We start from the raw sequence: 18,324 nt of genomic DNA, 5'->3' as shown, positions 1-18,324 counted from the left end.
CGGCATGCACTGAACTGAACCCAAGTACGAGTCTGTGCCTTCAGGGGACAAGTCGGGATAATTGAAGGTTTTTTTTTGCTCCTTTTCAAAGCAGGTTCGCCAACCAGCGCAGGGTAGGAACAGGCTGGACTGATTATATTTTTTATCTTAAAAATTGGACTTTTCAGCCTCGGTGAGAAACCACCATCAGTTTCATAAACCTAATGATAGCCTTGTATTGGATCAGGATTGAATTTTGTCTGCAGTAATGGGAAGTCTATCAGTTAATGCGATACAGTGGGTTTCCTGCAGGGTTTATCACACTCGGTTATTACTGGTTGCTGCGGTGAATCAGTGTCAATTAAAAGATGGTAGATGAACAAAAATGAAGTAGGAGCTAGAGGTCTGGTCCAGTGGGAGCTACACATTTATTACACTGTGGGTCTATGACGCACGTTGGGTACTGAGAATGCACAAAGTTATTGAGCCAATATAAAAAAGCACTAATGTGAAATTAGGTTTCTTTGCGTCATGCCCGATCCAAGGTCAAAAATGAAAATGTTGCTTAACTGAACCGTGCTATTTTGCACTTGGAGACTGCACTCAGCACAGGTTAGCTACAACGCTGCACTGAATGCCAGCTGCTTGTCTTAACCTAAAAGCTTGCTCAGAATGTGAATAAAGATTAAAAAATGCTTCTTCCTTCACAGTCAGCCTGCATTCTCTTCACTAGCCACGGGTGAATTAAAGGACATTAGCAGCTCTCCACGTTATTTTAATGATCAGAGCGGATTTTTTTCTAACTAAATTCTCCCCGCTGCACTCTTAGTAATTGTTTCATTTTCCCGGTGCTCGTATTGGCCCACGGACAAGGCCAAGGGATCGTTTCTTTGGTTACTGTGCAAATGGGGGAGGAACAAAGAAGAATGTTTTAAACTCATTCTGCTAGTAAAAAAAATCTGTCAACAAAACCTGCGGCGAATTTCAAGCAAATCTTTGAAATATTGCGGTAAATATCGTGAGAATCGTAGAAACTTACAGCACAGAAGGAGGCCATTCGGCCCATCGAGCCTGTGCTGCCTCTGTGACAGAGTCGTGCTCAGTCCCATGTCCCCGCTTTCTGTCCGTAACCCTGTACGTTCCTCATCCTCCAGCATCCGTCCAACTCCCGCTTAAAATTATTGATCGAATCAGCTTCCACCACCTTTTCAGGTCGAGCGTTCCAGATCCCAACATCTCTCCGAGTGAAAACAATTCTTATCTCCCCTCTAGATCTTTTTCCAATGATTTTGAATCTCTGACCTCCGGTTATTGATCCATTCACCAGAGGGAATAGTTTTTCTCTCTCTACTCTATCACAACCTCTCATCATCTTGAAACCTCGTAACCTTCTCTGTTCCAAGGAGAACCAGTCCTAACTTTTCCAACCTTTCCTCATAACTGAAGTCCCTCATCCCCGGTAACATCCTGGTAAACCTCCTCTGTACCCTTTCTATGGCCTTTACATCTTCCCTGAAGCGCGGTACCCAGAATAGCCCACAGTACTCCAGCTGAGGCCTAACCAGTGATTTATAAAGTTCCAGCATGATCTCTTTGCTTTTATATTTTATTCCTCTAGTTAGAAACCCAAGTAATCCGTATGCTTTTTTGACCACCTTATGAACTTTCCCTGCCACCTTTAAGGATGTGTATATGTGGACACCAAGGTCTCTCTGCTCATTTACATTTTTCAAAATCGTGCCATTTATAGTAAATGGTCTTTCCGTATTAGTCCTCCCAAAGTGCATCACCTCACACTCCTGCCCATTTCACCACGCTGTCTGTCATCCTGAAGCCTCATCATGATCTACTAAGAACATAAGAACATAAGAAATAGGAGCAGGAGTAGGCCATAGAGCCCCTCGAGCCTGCTCCGCCATTTAATACGATCATGGCTGATCCGATCATGGACTCAGGTCCACTTCCCCACCCGCTTCTCATAACCCCTTATTCCCTTATCGGTTAAGAAACTGTCTATCTCTGTCTTAAATTTATTCAATGATCCAGCTACTACTTTGCCAAATTTCGTATTGTCTGCAAACTTTATAATGCTGCTCCCTACACTCGAGTCTAGGTCGATTATATAAATTGTAAAGAGTAATGGAGCCAAAATTGACCCTTGGGGAACATCACTGGAAACCACCTCCCAGTCTGAAAAGCATCCATCCAGCACTACACTTTGCTTCCTGTCACTGAGCCAGTTTTGTATCCATCCCATCACTTTCCCCTTAACTCCACGGGCTTCCATCTTCTTAACAAGCCTCCTGAGTGGCACTTTGTCAAGAGCCTTCCGAAAGTCCATATATACAACAAATATTTGTGTGCTGATAATGGTAAACCTGGGAATGAGACAACTGGTACATATTTTTGAAATACAGCTAAAAATATTGCATCAAAAGTCCTGTCAGACTTTATCGGTCCTGTAACCTGATTGACAATCATTTACCACCCGGTAAAAAAGGTCTGTGTCTTCAGCAGGCTTTTTATCCACTGGGTAATTTAAGCCATTTTGTTAAATAAGTGACTTGATGTCAATGGAAATTGAGCACCGACTAAGGACCCAAGCCATCGCACTCCCTGGAAATAAATTAATCCTTGGCACCGGACTATCTCTGCAAAATGGACCCAAGGATTGGAACTGTGGAGAAAATGGACCCCAGGAATGGAGCTCTTCGACAAAATGGAACTGAGTAACAGAACTCCCTGGGGAAAAATGGACCCAAGGAACCAAATTTCCTTTGCAAAATGGAAACGAGGAACGGAATTCCATGCACTCAAGGAATCAAACAATGGAAACTAGACCCAAGGGACAGAAATCCCTGAGCAAAATGTATCCCCGGTACTGAGAATGAAAAAACACTAAAACTGTGATGTGTGTACTTTTGGGGTCACTAGCCACTAGATGGCGCCACTGTTGGAGGCCATTGGGCTGCACGCATGTGTGTGCAGCCCAAGCATAAAAGGCCAGCCATTTTGTATATGAGCCACTTTGGGCCTTAATAAAGCAGAGCCAAGGTTATACCTCTTGGAGTTAAACAGTCTTAATCGAACAGTTATTGCATACACAACAAAATCACTTCCAAATCATTGCACGTTTGATTTAGTGCATTAGTGCTTTAACATTTTCTATCTACTTCTTTTGTACTCATCCCTTTTTAAATGAGTTGATTCTGTTGTAAATTCCCATGAAGTATTTCAATTTCATGGGTTGTCCAATTTACTGGACAAATTATGACTTGATGGTGTTACATATTTCGATGTAAATGCTGAGAACGCCAAGGTGAATGATTGATAAAGAATGCGCGAGTTTTCCATAAGGACAGGCTGGAGTGACCATGGGTGTGAACGAGAACAGGGGTAGAGTGGAGGTTGGTTGAGAGGAGGAGAGGGGTAAAATGCACAGATACTATCAGGCATGCTTCTCATCCTATCCTAGAATCATACAGCATAGAAGGAGGCCATTCAGTCCGGTGCCAAGGATTACTTTATTCCCAGGGAGTGCGGGTCCTTGGTCGTTGGTCAATTTCCATTGACATCAAGTCAACTATTTAATGAAATGGCTTAAATTACCTAGTGGATTAAAGTGGGTGGTAAATAATTGTCAATCAGGTTATAGGACCGCTAAAGTCTGATAGAATTTTTGATCCAAGATTTTTAGTTGTATTTCAAAAATGCTTGTCTTGGCCCTTTCAAAGAGCTATCCAATTAATTCCATTCTCCTGCTCGTTCCCCGTGGCCATGCTCATTTTTCCTTCAAGTATTAATCAAATTCCTCTTTGAGCTTTAATTCCTCCACCCTTTCAGGCAGCGCATTCCAGATCATAACAACTCGCTGCGTAAAAAAACCTCTCCTCATCTCCCCTCTGGCTCTGTTTCGAATTATTTTAAATCTGTGTCCTCTGGTTACCCACCCTCCTGCCAGTGGAACCAGTTTCTCCTTACTTACTTTATCAAAACACCTCATGATTTTGAATACCTCTATTAAAACTCCCCTTAAGCTTCACTGCTCTAAGGAGAACCATCCCAGCTGCATACGTACAATGCTGCATATCGACAACCACGATAGCTGGCAAGGAAGGGTTGTGGAGGTGTTGTAAGCATCATTCCTGATTGAAAAGGTCCCATAGCTTAATGAATACAAAATTAGGAGATTGTTCCCATTGCAGAATTCTTTTGACAACGCAAAATATTAACAACTGTACAGATACATGTGAGAAAGAGGCTATCTAACAGTCAGTGCTTCAGAATAAGTGCATCTTGCCAATAGATTCTGAGTTCAATTCTCTTAGTTACGCTTTTCTGGCTGCTAGCTTAGCTCCTTATTGCTTACCGCTTCTCACATCTCAAGTCTCATCGCCGAGAGCATGCAGAAAACAGGCGCAGGCAGCGGAAGGAGCGTGTGGCAAACCAGTCCCACCCTCCCCTTTCCTTCAACCACTGTCTGTCCCACCTATGACAGAGACTGTAATTCCCGTATTGGACTGTTTAGTCACCTGAGAACTCACTTTTAGAGTGGAAGCAATTCTTCCTCGATTTCGAGGGACTGCTTATGATGATGACTGCTTCATAATAAAAGATCAAGTTAAATTACCAGGACGTACAGCTTCATTGACATTTAAAAAGTTGTTACGAGAATTTGTCACGCATTATTTTTCAATAGGAAAGCTCCGGTTTGGAATGTGAACGTTTTGCTCCAAAGTCGATGTACACCTTGCATTGAAGATGTTAGAACAAGTGATTTTATCTTTCAGTGCACAGCTCCTTAGATCCTTCCTTATCTTCCCAATTTGTAAGTTTTCCGCGATTCGTGTTGACGGAGCTTGTGTTTCATTTCCCCTCCCGGTTTTTGCTGCAGTATCACAGGGAGCACTGGCAGCTGAGCCAACATGTGGGCTGCATACAGGAGCCTATTTTGTTTGTATGCACTGGCACAGGGAACCTCACCAAATACCAGCTCGCGTTGGAAATCCCGGGCAGTGGGTACGTACTCAGAAAATGATCCCTATAGAGTAAAGTCTCCACCAATATGTCTTAATCCCAACACGAGGAGAATAGCTCCTGCTGGACCACTTTCACCTTTCCTTTCCTACATAATTCCGTCTTTCGGATGAGACGTTAAACCAAGGGTCCGTCTGCTCTCTCAGATGGATGTAAAAGATCCCATGGCACTATTTCGAAAAAGAGCAGAGGAGTTATCTTGGTCAATATTTATCCCTCAATCAACATCACTAAAACAGATTATCTGGTCATTATCACGTTGCTATTTATGGGAACTTGCTGTGCGCAAATTGGCTGCTGCGTTTCTCACGTTGGACTGCACTTCAAAAGTACCTCATTGTCTGTACAGTGCTTTGAGATGTCCGGTGGTCATGAAAGGCGCTATATAAATGCAAGTCTTTTTTTATAATCATCATTTTGACTTTTCTGAAGCTTGACCTTTAGAAATAATTTGAGCCAAACTATGTTCCCATTAGAGGCTGCATTGAGACGCCTTCAAATTTGTTTTATTTTGGATCTTGTATCCATCAGAGAGATGAGACAATCTAAGAACATAAGAACATAAGAAATAGAAGGAGTAGGCCATACGGCCCCTCGAACCTGCTCTGCTATTCAATAAGATCATGGCTGATCTGATTTGGCCTCAACTCCACTTTCCTGCCTGTTCCCCATAACCCTTGACTCCCCTATCGTTCAGGAAGCTGCTTTCAAACCCATAGCTCAGAATGGCGCGACAGTGTGCCAACATATTGTGCCATCCATTCTCCGCCACTTCCTTGTTTAAAGTACTTAGTAAACATAGAAACATAGAAAATAGGTGCAGGAGTAGGCCATTCGGCCCATCGAGCCTGCACTGCCATTCAATATGATCATGGCTGATCATGCAACTTTAGTACCCCATTCCTGCTTTCTCTCCATACTCCTTGATCCCTTTAGCCATAAGGGCCATATCTAACTCCCTTTTGAATAGTGAGCGTCCATTTCTCAACATGCTGCAGAAAGATACAGGTTCATGCTACCTACCTCACTACATACTGACTCTCCAATCTCGGTTGGGCTGTGCGGGGACCAGGAGGGTAAGGGAAACCTGGTCTATCCTCTTTCACGTTCATGGACTTGACTAACTCGTTTTTATTTTCAGCCGGCACACCAGAAGATGTTGGTATCAGAAACTCAGTGTTCTTTCCTACATTACAACAGTTACTACACTTCAAATGCACTTCATTAGCTGTACGCTTTGGGATATCCTGAGGTTGTGAAAGGCGCTATATCAATGCAAGTCTCTCTTTTTCTTGGCCAAGCACTTATTTTGCTTTTCTGCTACTGTTACTTGATTATCTTAGTTTTTATTAAATCTGCAGCATCGATGTGCCACGATCCATTCCAGCAGCTGTTCAGAAACTGAAACTGTGAGAAATCCCCCCCCAGTGAGGCAGTAACATTCCTTTTAGAACAGTGTCAGCCGTGGCTCAGTGGGTAACACCCTCAGCTCGGAGTCAGAAGATCGTGGGTCCAAGTCCCACTCCAGGGACTTGAGCACAAAAAATCTAGGCTGACACTCCAGGGCAGTACTGAGGGAGTGCTGCACTGTCAGTGGTGCCTTTCGGATGAGATGTTAAACCGAGGTCCCGTCTGCTCTCTCAGGTGGATGTAAAAGATCCTAAGGCACTATTTCGAAGAAAAGCCGGTGTCCTGGCCAATCTTTCTCCCTCAATCAACATAACAAAAAAACAGATTATCTGGTCATTATCACATTGCTGTTTGTGGGAGCTTGCTGTGCGCAAATTGGCTGCTGTGTTTCCCACATTACAACAGTGACTACACTCCAAAAGTACTTCATTGGCTGTAAAGCGCTTTAAGACTTCCAGTGGTCGTGAAAGGCGCTATATAAATGCAAGTCCTTTCTTTCTGGTTAACTGCTTTAGTTGCAAAACTCTGATGCCACTGGTTTGGTCTTACAATCCAATGTATCAATGTTCGTCAGTGCAGAGCCAATAGCAATGTCTCGTTCCACTGGTGACACCCAATAACAATTTGCGGCAAATAATTAGTGATAATTCTAACAGGCCCCAGAACAACTGTGGTAAAGGTACATTCATACAGCACCGTATCACATTGAAAGCCCCAACCTAAACAGCTTCATGGAGCTATATTCTTTGTCCAAGCAGCAGCTTCTGTTGGCTTGCTCATATCCAAACCAAATCCTTTCCCATTGTCCTTTATTTTGATGTAGAACCTATAACAAGGTTGAACCGTTGTACAGTCCCTACTCTGACCACTGCACCATACCTAATCTAATACATATTTAAAGGGACAATCTAAGGTTTTAAGGAATCACTTCTAATTAAGATTTATTTCAAATCAAACAAAGAAGCCATTTTAGGCAGAAGTTGGTCTCAAGGCAAAGGACTGTGATCTAGATCAGTATTAGAAATATTGGAGGATATAATCCATCATCATAGGCATTCCCTTGGAGTTCTTTGGTGGCTGAACAGTCCAATACGAGAGTCACAGACCCTGTCACAGGTGGGACAGATATTCGTCGGAGGAAGGGGTGGGTGGGACTGGTTTGCCGCACGCTCCTTCCGCTGCCTGTGCCCGATCTCTTCACGCTCTCGGCGTTGAGATTCGAAGAGCTCATCGCCCTCCCGGATACACTTTCTCCACCCAGTCGGTCTTCGACCAGGGTCTCTCAGGTGTCAGTGGTGATGTCGCACTTTACCAGGAGGGCTTTGTGGGTGTCCTTGTAACGCTTTTGCAGCCCACCTTTGACTCGTTTACCATGAAGGAGCTCCGCATAAAGCATTTGCTTAGGGAGTCACGTGTCCGGCATGCGAACTATGTGGCCTGCCCAGCGAAGCTGATCGAGTGTGCTTCAATGCTGGGGATGTTGGCCTGGTCGAGGACACTGATGTTGGTGCGCCTGTCCTCCCAGGGGATTTGCAGGATCTTGCGGAGACATCGTTGGTGATATATCTCCAGCGATTTGAGGTGCCTTCTATACATCGTCCATGCCTCAGATCCATACAGGAGGATATAATCCAAAGCATGGTTGAAGAGCTGGAACTTGAGGATGCTTTTGAAGATGGGGCGAGAGGTGGCAAGGAGAAGGGATTGTACTATCAGGACAGGTGAAGTCTCTATCACTGATATTAAGTGGACGAGGTGGGTGGGGGCTGCGTGCATGTCATATTTTGGGGGTTTCTTTCACCCTTTGCCCCCTCCCACCACCCCCCCCCAAGATATTTTTGGATTATGTGTTTCAAACTATCTGTTGTTCAGATGTCAGCTGTGGCTCAGTAGGTCGCATTCTCACCTCTGAGTCAGAAGGTTGTGGATTCAGAGACTTGAGCACAAAAATCTAGGCTGACACTCCAGTGCGGTGCTGAGGGAGTGCTGTACTGTCGGAGGTGCCATCTTTCAGATGAGACATTAAACCGAGACCCCGTCTGCTCTCTCAAGTGGAAGAAAAAGATCCCATGACATTATTTCGAAGAAAAGCATAGGAGTTATCCCCGGTGTCCTGGCCAATATTTATCCCTCAATCAACATCACCAAAACAGATTATCTGATCATTATCACTTTGCTGTTTGTGGGAGCTTGCTGTGTGCAAATTGGCTGCCGCGATTGCTACATTGCAACAGTGACTATGGTACTTCATCGGCTGTAAAGCGCTTTGAGACTTCCAGTGGTCGTGAAAGGCGCTATATAAATCCAAGTGTTTCTTTCTTTCTATTCTCACAGTTGAGCGCCAACTCCCTAGATCGTTGAGAGTTTTTGCACTTGCCCTGATATCCAGATAAAATTCGTAGCAAGCTTGGGGAATGTACTAAGCACCCTTTCCCGAACAACTCTGGAGAGGGCTGGAAGGGAGATGGGGTTGGGACAAGGGTGAGGCAAAGCCTAGGGAGGAAGTGTCAATGATGGGCGAGGAGAGTGAGTCTGAGACAGCATAGCAGATAGTCTCAATCAGTACTGCTTCTTTTACAAGAATGGTTCCAGGGATGAGGGACTTCAGTTACGTGGGTAGACTGGAGAAGTTGGGATTGTTCTCCTTAGAGCAGAGAAGGTTGAGAGGAGATTTGATAGAGGTGTTCAAAATCATGAGGGGTCTGGACAAAGTAGATAGAGAGATACTGTTCCCATTGGCAGAAGAACCAAAGGCGACATGAGGAACAACCTTTTTACGCAGCGAGTGGTTAGGCTCTGGAATGCATGGCATGAGAGGGTGGTGGAGGCAGACTCAAACGTGGCTTTCAAAAAGGGAGTTGGATAAGTAACTGAAGGAAAAATTGCAGGGCTACGGGGAAAGGGCGGGGGGAGTGGGACTGGCTGAGGTGCTCTTGCAGAGAGCCGGCACGGGCTCAACGGGCCGAATGGCCTCCTTCTGTGCTGTAACCGTTCTATGATTCTTGCTTGGAAACAAATGGTTAAATGGGAGGGCTAGAAATTTGCACAAAATTAACGTGGTTTTCACACATTTGTGATGGCACCAATGTATTCTCTATTAAGTCCTGCTGGCACTGATGTTCTCATACGAACAGGAATACATTTGCATTGTAGTTGAAAATGTATCCCTTTGAGGTGCATCAGGATCCATCTGGTATTCAAATATTGTTCAGTCATTTATCTGAATCATTGGTTTCCTGCTTAGTGCTTGATAAAAAAAAGAATATTCATCTAAAAAGTGTCTGTAAGCGCACCATTAAAGAATTTAAAACAAAGCACTTATTCGGTCAGTCATTAATGATATTAAACACTGCACATTTGGAAGCAGTTTTCATTTAATTTGTGAAGTGATCCTTAAAGGTAGAAATATTCCATCAGATCTGCGGAGAAGTGGAATCTGCGGTACAGATTAACAGTTCTCTGAAGCTGACGTTGGTTGGATAGCCCAAGGCTGAGCTGGCAGACGTCACCTAGCCCAATTGTTCCATGCCATCATTGTGCTGTGCAGCTAAGGTTGTGTGGCTCTCGTTGAGCAATTTATCTTTGTTCCAGATCTATTATTGACTGACACCTCGGGCTTTTCAGTGATATTCCAGCTGCTATCTGTTCACTTTCGCCCCTCCTCCCAAAAAGCTACCCACGTCATCATTATGCAATCCCAGCGAGTTGGCATAAAACATGGCTACTTTTCAGTGTTTGCTGAACGCACCCCGGAGTTCAAACAATGAGCTTGCCATTGTCGGGTTTTCAAATATGCTGGCCTGGCCGATATTTATTCCCTCAATCAACATAACAAAAAACAAATGATCCGGTCATTATCACATTGCTGTTTGTGGGGGAGCTTGCTGTGCACAAATTGACTGCTGCATTTCCCACATTACAACAGTGACTACACTTCAAAAGTACTTCATTGGCTGTAAAGCGTTTCAGGACGTCCGGTGGTTGTGAAAGGCGCTATAGAAATGCAAGTCATTCGTTCTTTCAGGCAGTGCATTCCAGATCGTTACAACTCGGTACATCAAAAAATTCTCTTCATTCTGCCTCTGGTCCTTTTGCCAATTGCCTTAAATCTGTGTCCTATGGTTACCGACCCTTCTGCTGCTGAAAACAGTTTCTCCTCTGTTACTCTATAAAAAAACCCTCATGACTTTGAACACCTCCATTAAATATTCTTTTAACTTTTACCGCTCTAAGGAGAACAATCCCAGCTTCTCCAGTCTATCCATGTAACTGAAGCCCCTTATATAGCGACTCTATTGATGTAAATTCAGCTCTTTCGCTCTGTTGGGTTCAGTAACTCCTGGTGCCAACAGGTTTGTGTGATGCTGTCAGTATTCAGTGTGTGTAGGAGCTGTATTAACCACAGTACATGCAGCTGGGCCGGGAGCAAGGGTTGGTGAATGATGGTTTCATCAATTCGCCATCTTGACTCTGCATGTAACTCAGATTCCTCGCCATGGTAACTCCAACTAGTTGTACAGATGATGTAATCCCTCGTTTAAATGAGGAGATTTGTTTTTCAGTTTTAGTTCCACCACCTCAGGTTCCATGTCACGCATAAAAGCAATTGGTGAAGAAAATTGGCAAGTCATTTTACGCAGAAAATGTATTGTTTTTAAATAATTATTTAACGCAGCTTGAAGTAGCTGGAGTGGGTTGGTTCCAATGGTCAGGCAACATTGGTCAATGAACAGTTAAAGATATTCCAAAACCGAACAGATCAGATCATGCCAATAAAATGGGAGAGGCTAGTTTTAGGGCTTTTTATTAATAAGATACATCAGTTAAGGATAGGATTGGGCTTGGTTGTGATGCCTCTGTGTTCAAATAGCCTGTCACTGCCTCAGCTCACACATTAAATAATGGCCATTGGGTGAGGTTTCAGAGAATGCTGGTTCCCATGGAACTGTACCCCAGTAAGGAACGAAAGAAAGAAAGGTTTGCATTTATATAGCATCTTTCACGACCACCGGATGTCTCAAAGCGCTTTACAGCCAATGAAGTACTTAAAAAGGGATGAATACTTTCAGAAGAGGGAAGGGGAGCAGATTGGAGGACGGATAGGATCAAAAAACAAAATGCTCCAAAACAATTGTGGACCAGCCAGTCCCAGCACAAAGTAGTGTCTGATTACATTTGGGCCTAATACGAGCTGATGAAAATTACCCAGACCATTGGGTTGTGTAGTAGGCCGGCCTTTCAACTCTGGACCTGGTTTCAAATCCAACCCATGAGGAGACAGTGTCCTCTATCTACTGGTTGTGAGAGTCTGACATGGAAATTAATTTGGGCCTTATTAATCCAGCTGCTAATGGGCATGGGCCCCTGGGCACAAATAAGCTCCTCATTTACCATCAATTTGACAATCTTTCACTCACAGCAGAGAGCTTGGAGGAGGTGTTGTTGTGCTGGTGGAGGTTATAGAGATGAGGAAAGGCGAGGCCATGAATAGATTTGAATACAAGGATGATCATTTTAAATTTGAGGCATTGATTTTCCATGGAATGGCTCATGGGGTAGGCCGAGACCTGCAGCTGGTCAGCCGGCGACTAATGGACTTGAGTGCAACAAATGGAAAGAAAAAAGATTCTTGCCTTTGTTGTGGTGCTGCGGGAGGTCACGGCTTGACATCGGCGTGAAGCCGCTGTCTCTCCATTCCTTGGTCTGGTCAGGAGCTCACCTGAGTTTTTGGGGCCCGGTCTCATAGGTCTGCTTAAATGAAACTGTTGTGGCTGCTTTCTGTTTTTTCTTTTTGACATCTGATTGGTCCCTGCTCAACCAATCAGAAATCAAATAGGAATCATATGTTGATCTTGACATAATATTTTGTTATTTAATTATATGGATGGATATCGTAAGGTTCAATTATACTTCTTTTTCAGGCTAAATTCAATTGTTTTCTTCTTCAATTTTCATCTCCCTCTCCACCCCCCTCCTTAAGACACTGACTAATGCTTGGGTATTGTGCCGAGGTGCTGATCATCATCATAGGCAGTCCCTCGAAATCGAGGAAGACTTGCTTCCACTGTAAAAGTCAGTCCTCAGGTGACTGAACAGTCCAATACGGGAATTATAGTCCCTGTCACAGGTGGAACAGACAGTGGTTGAGGGAAAGAGAGGGTGGGACTGGTTTGCCGCACGCTCCTTCCGCTGCCTGCGCTTGATTTCTGCATGCTCTCGGCGACGAGACTCGAGGAGCTCAGTGCCCTCCCGGATGCTCTTCCTCCACTTAGGGCGGTCTTTGGCCAGGGACTCCCAGGTGTTGATGGGGATGATTCACTTTATCAAGGAGGCTTTGCGGGTGTCCTTGAAACGTTTCCTCTGCCCACCTGTCGTGTAGGAGTTTCCGAGTAGAGCGCTTGCTTTGGGAGTCTTGTGTCGGGCATGCGGACAATGTGGCCCGCCTAACGGAGCTGGTCGAGTGTGGTCAGTGCTTCGATGCTGGGGATGTTGGCCTGATCGAGAACACTGACGTTGGTGCGTCTATCCTCCCAGGGGATTTGCAGGATCTTGCGGTGCTGATAGCCTTCTGATACTCATTCAAGTAGCCATTCGTGATGTGCAAACATTGACCATGAGCATTGGCAGACTAACTGACCACTGAGGGATTCACAGCCGAGCCCAAAGCTGTCCATATACACAGTTTCCGGCAGGGGTCTATGGATTGCAACCAGGAGTTGATTCTGTGGACCTTCCACGCGTCTATCTCCATCTCTGCCTCTGTATCTGGTTAGTATCTACCCCGTCTCCATGTCTATCTCTCTGTAGCTGCGTGTCTGCCACTGTCACTGTCTCTGTGACTATCTCTACCTCTCTATGGCTCTCACTCTATCTCTAATATAAAAACAGAAAATGTGGGAATCGCTCAGTGGGTCAGGCAGCATGAGTGGAGAGAGAAACAGAGTTAATATTGGGGTCAAGTTTCGGGGCGCGCCTAAAACGGCGCAGCCCCGTGAGCCACGCCTGATTTCCGCGCTCAAAAGCGCGTCAAAAACTTATGGAGCTGTTCTCCGGTTCCCTGCTGCTCAAGTCCAGCTCGGCGCGGAGTGGCGAGATCTGCCGGGGGGGGGCCAAAGCGAGGCACCGATTCTGAGACTGCAAGGGGGGGGGGGCGGGGTGGGGCTACATCCGAAAAGACGACGTCGTGCCGGCAGCCCTGCGCACACCCGCTGGAGCTTGCTGCCGTCGTCGTGCGACTGACGCCGCCGCTGTCACCTGGCCGAATAGCCTGATGCTCCGCAGCTCGAAGGCTGCTGCTTCACACAGGTAGGAATATTAATGTATTTTTTATTTGCTTTATTTATAATTTTTTTATTCAGGATGGCTCTTTATTTGTATAAATGAGACTGTTGAATGCTTGTAAAATTTTAATTACTTCCCTTCCCCCCCGCCCCTCGTTCCCTACGCCTGATTTTCTAAGTGTATGCAAGGTTTTTCTGAGATTACAAAAATCTACACTTACTCCATTTTAAGTTAGATTGGAGTAAGTTTTCGCTGCCTAAACTTGCAAAACAGGCGCAAGTGGCCGGACACGCCCCCTATTGAAAAAAAAATCTGTTCTAAAATGAAACTGTTCTAACTCACTAGAACTGGAGCAAACTAAGTGCCGAGAATTGCAATTTCTAAGATACTCCATTCTAAACTAGTTGCTCCAAAAAAATAGGAGCAACTCAGGCCGAAACTTGAGCCCAATGTTTCAGATCGATGACCTTGCAGCTCTATCTCTATTTCTATTTTGGGCTGTGTCTCTAGTTATTTCTCCCTGGTTCTTTCTCTCTCTGTAATTGTCTCGGTTGCTGCCTATATCCCTACCTTTATTCCTATCTCTATATCTATCTTACCTCCACTAGAAGGTATGTGCCAGTATCTTATATTAAGTTGCCCTCGAATGCTTTCTTCTCATTCCGTAAGGGAACTGATTACACTTTTTGCTTTGGAATTCTCTACCCCAGGGGGCTGTGGAGGTTCAGTCGTTGAGTATAATCAAGACAGAGATCATAAAAACATAGAAACATAGAAAATAGGTGCAGGAGTAGGCCATTCGGCCCTTCTAGCCTGCACCGCCATTCAATGAGTTCATGGCTGAACATGCAACTTCAGTACCCCTTGATCCCCTTAGTAGTAAGGACTACATCTAACTCCTTTTTGAATATATTTAGTGAAATGGCCTCAACAACTTTCTGTGGTAGAGAATTCCACAGGTTCACCACTCTCTGGGTGAAGAAGTTCCTCCTCATCTCAGTCCTAAATGGCTTACCCCTTATCCTTAGACTGTGACCCCTGGTTCTGGACTTCCCCAACATTGTGAACATTCTTCCTGCATCTAAACCTGTCTAAACCCATCAGAATTTTAAACGTTTCTACAAGGTCCCCTCTCATTCTTCTGAACTCCAGTAAATACAAGCCCAGTTGATTTAGTCTTTCATGATAGGTCAGTCCCCCCATCCCGGGAATCAGTCTGGTGAACCTTCTCTGCACTCCCTCAATAACAAGAATGTCCTTCCTCAGGTTAGGAGACCAAAACTGTACACAATACTCCAGGTGTGGCCTCACCAAGGCCCTGTACAACTGTAGCAGCACCTCCCTGTCCCTGTACTCAAATCCACTCACTATGAAGGCCAAGATCGATAGATTTTTGGACACTAAGGAAATCAAGGGATATGGGAATAGTGCGGGAAAGTGGAGTTGAGGTAGAAGATCAGCCATGATCTCATTGAATGGTGGAGCAGGCTCGAGGGGCCAAATGGACTAATCCTGCTCCTATTTCTTAAGTCATGGCCGATATCCGGGTATCTCAACCTGCAGAATCATAGCTGCAAGCTTATACCTCCCATCCTGTTGGAGATGGTCACAGTTTTGCACTGATTCTTTTCACATGCCCAGGGTTACAACTATTTTTACCTGCTGAATATTTCTGTTCCCCGCACCTCTATGCTCCCTGAGTAAGATTAATGGAGTACATTAACACTGAATTCAATGGTAGATCTGTGCAACAGAACCCTTGTCCACTGGGAACTGCCTTAAGATTGTTGAATTAATTTTATGTAAGTTGTTTAATCAGCGATGAGGAAAATTTGTTTTCTTCTCAGTCTGGGCAAGATTCCAGCACCACCCAGAGACGGTTGGAGAATGTTGTTACAACACAGTCCATTGTGTCACCAATAATAAAAGTATCATATAATAAAAAAAATGAGTATTCTCAAATGTGCCCAATAGAATTTTTATAAATGGGAATGTGCCTTGCACTAGTTATCAACATAGTTCATTAACTGCGGTTCGAGTTCTTTCCCCATCATGCACTGCCCACTAGTCTGACCCTCGCTGACCCTGCTTTCTGGTTAAGCTGTAGCAAGGGGCATGTCATGTTTACTCCACTGCAATCTCCCCACTACGCTTCTTTTGCCGTTTTATTTTATTCGTTCATGGGATGTCGGCAAGGCTAGCATTTGTTGCCCGTCCCTCATTGCCCTTGTGAGCCACCTTCTTGAACCGCTGCAGTCCATGTGGTGAAGGTACTCCCACAGTCCTGTTAGGGAGCGAGTTCCAGGTTTTTGACCCAGCGACGATGAAGGAACGGTGATATATTTCCAGGTCAGGATGGTGAGTAACTTGGAGGGGAACGTGGAGGTGATGGTTTTCCCATGTGCCCGCTTTCCTTGTCCTTCTAGGCCGTAGAGGTCGCGGGTTTCGGAGGTGCTGCCGAAGAAACCGTGGTGAGTTTGTGGATCTTCCCGCATGTGAAATGGCGGCCCATGTCAGTATCTGCGAATTCTACATGCATTGCTTTGAGATGTTTCTGAGCGAGGGGATAAGGTTTTTTATAAATGCAACTTCTCTTCTTTCATATTCTCCCACTCTATTCCAAATTATTTGCGCATATCATCTTCTGCCATTTCATTACCTGAAGACCAATTTGGTTCATGGTCCATGGTGGCTGTCCATTTTGTTCACCTTGCTTTAATTTAAAACTTATGGGCTGGAATTTCGTTGGGCTTGTGCGGCTTTTGATGCCGCGGAGGGGCGGCATTGGGTATGCAAATGATTTCCAGCCATTGTCCAGTTTCCAGCGCCACGCTGGGACATTTGGTGCCGGTTTTGCGGAGGCGCGGAGCAGTACCACCCGGGAGCGTCGAGCCGGTGTGCAACGCCCCTGGTTGCGACAGCGTGGTGAAATTTGTCTGGAGTGGCAACCGTAGCGCCCCTAGTGGGACCACCTGAAAAACCAGGCAGTCAGAGCTGTCCCGGCAGCAGTGAGGCAAGGAATGACTACACGAGATAAGTGTTATGTATGCATGTTAAAGTATGTACTCGAACACTAGACCACTGAATGTACCTTCACCCTGTATATACCATACCTGTACACCAGAGGGTGCTGCTGCTGGAGATCTAAGGGCCACCTGGATACTGCAGGTAACCCAGTGTAAAAGGGAGCTCACCTCTTGGTGTCCTCACTCTAGGAGCTGCAATAAAGGACTAAGGTCACTACAGTTCAAGTACTACAACCTCACCTCGTGAAGTTATTACCAGAGAGTGCTTACATACACAATAGTAAGTGTGATGGTCTTTTTTTTGTTTTATTTTTATGATTTATCGTTATTTGAGGTGAGCAAGGATTTGGAAAGGTTTTTTGTGGTGATTTTTTTTCCAGGGAAGCCTCTCTTGGGACGCTCTTAAGCTGGTTCTTTAGCAACAGATTTTCACTTGCTCAGATGGCCCAATGCCCTGCGAGGGGTGCCCTGAGAGAGGCAACGCCTCCCTTGGCGTTCCGCCCCACTCGCAGGGCCCAGCTGGTGAATTTTGTGGCTGCAGACCATTTCCCGGCGCAAACTTTACCGCCCCGCCGCCATTATCGTCCGATAAAGCCTCCATCCGAAAATCCAGCCCATTATAAGTTACCTCGAAGCTCAATTTATGATATATGAACACAACTTGTTCTTAATTGCCAGTTCAGAGCTTTGTGGCTGTATTTCCCACTTGTCACTAATTTTAGTGAAAACGTTGCAGTGCTGATAGAAAGCACAGATAGACCACTCATCCATGTTCAGCACTTGCACTGAGGATTCATCGAAAATGGATAATTGAACATTAGCGTAAAGTCAACAAAACACTTATTCTTTTGCTAGTTATTACTGATCAACTCACAGTCAAATTGAAGCATTGGTGGGTGAAAAGCTTCTCTGGGTCAGACCTGCCTTAAGTAAGTTTAACAAAGGGAGAGATTTGGAAAGGTCACTACAGCAGCGCGAGAAGTGAATATTACTGAGGAGTTTTCCATTTGGCAGCATGGATGTACAGACTTTGGTGGGTATGCTTGGACACATAATCGAGGCTGACACTCCAGAGCTGAAGGAGTGCTGCACTGTGGGAGGTTCCGTCTTTTGGATGAGATGTTAAACTCCGTCTGCTCTCTCAGATGGACGTAAATGATCCCATGGCAATATTCGAAGAAGAGAAGGGTAGTTCTACTGGTGTCCTGGCTAACATTTAGCCCTCACCAATATCACTGGAAAAACTAATGATCTGGTCAGTTATCACATTTGGGTTTGGGGGACCTGGATGTACGCAAAATGGCTGTTGCATTTCTCCAGTTTGCAATGAACAATTTGAAAATATTTAATGCTTGGATGAGAGCCATGTACTTAAGCAGTCTCATTGCAGTCAAAGAGAAGAGGAAATCTTTCACTGACCTAAGTCAACCTCAGAAGAGCTGCTGAACTGTAACAGTGCAACATTTCTCTATACCTGCTCTTCGGTGTCTTTCTGAGTGAGCTTGTCAATTTAGCATCAAATTAGGTGTAGCTGCATGCAACGTTGCTGCTAAGCTGCGTGGCCATGCAGCTGTCTGGAGGTCCCGAGCAG

The sequence above is a fragment of the Pristiophorus japonicus genome, chromosome 11, assembly GCF_044704955.1.
Source record: "Pristiophorus japonicus isolate sPriJap1 chromosome 11, sPriJap1.hap1, whole genome shotgun sequence".
NCBI classification, from domain to species: Eukaryota; Metazoa; Chordata; class Chondrichthyes; family Pristiophoridae; genus Pristiophorus; species Pristiophorus japonicus.
The sequence above is the reverse complement of the archived record's forward strand: the minus strand, read 5'-3'. Positions refer to the sequence as shown.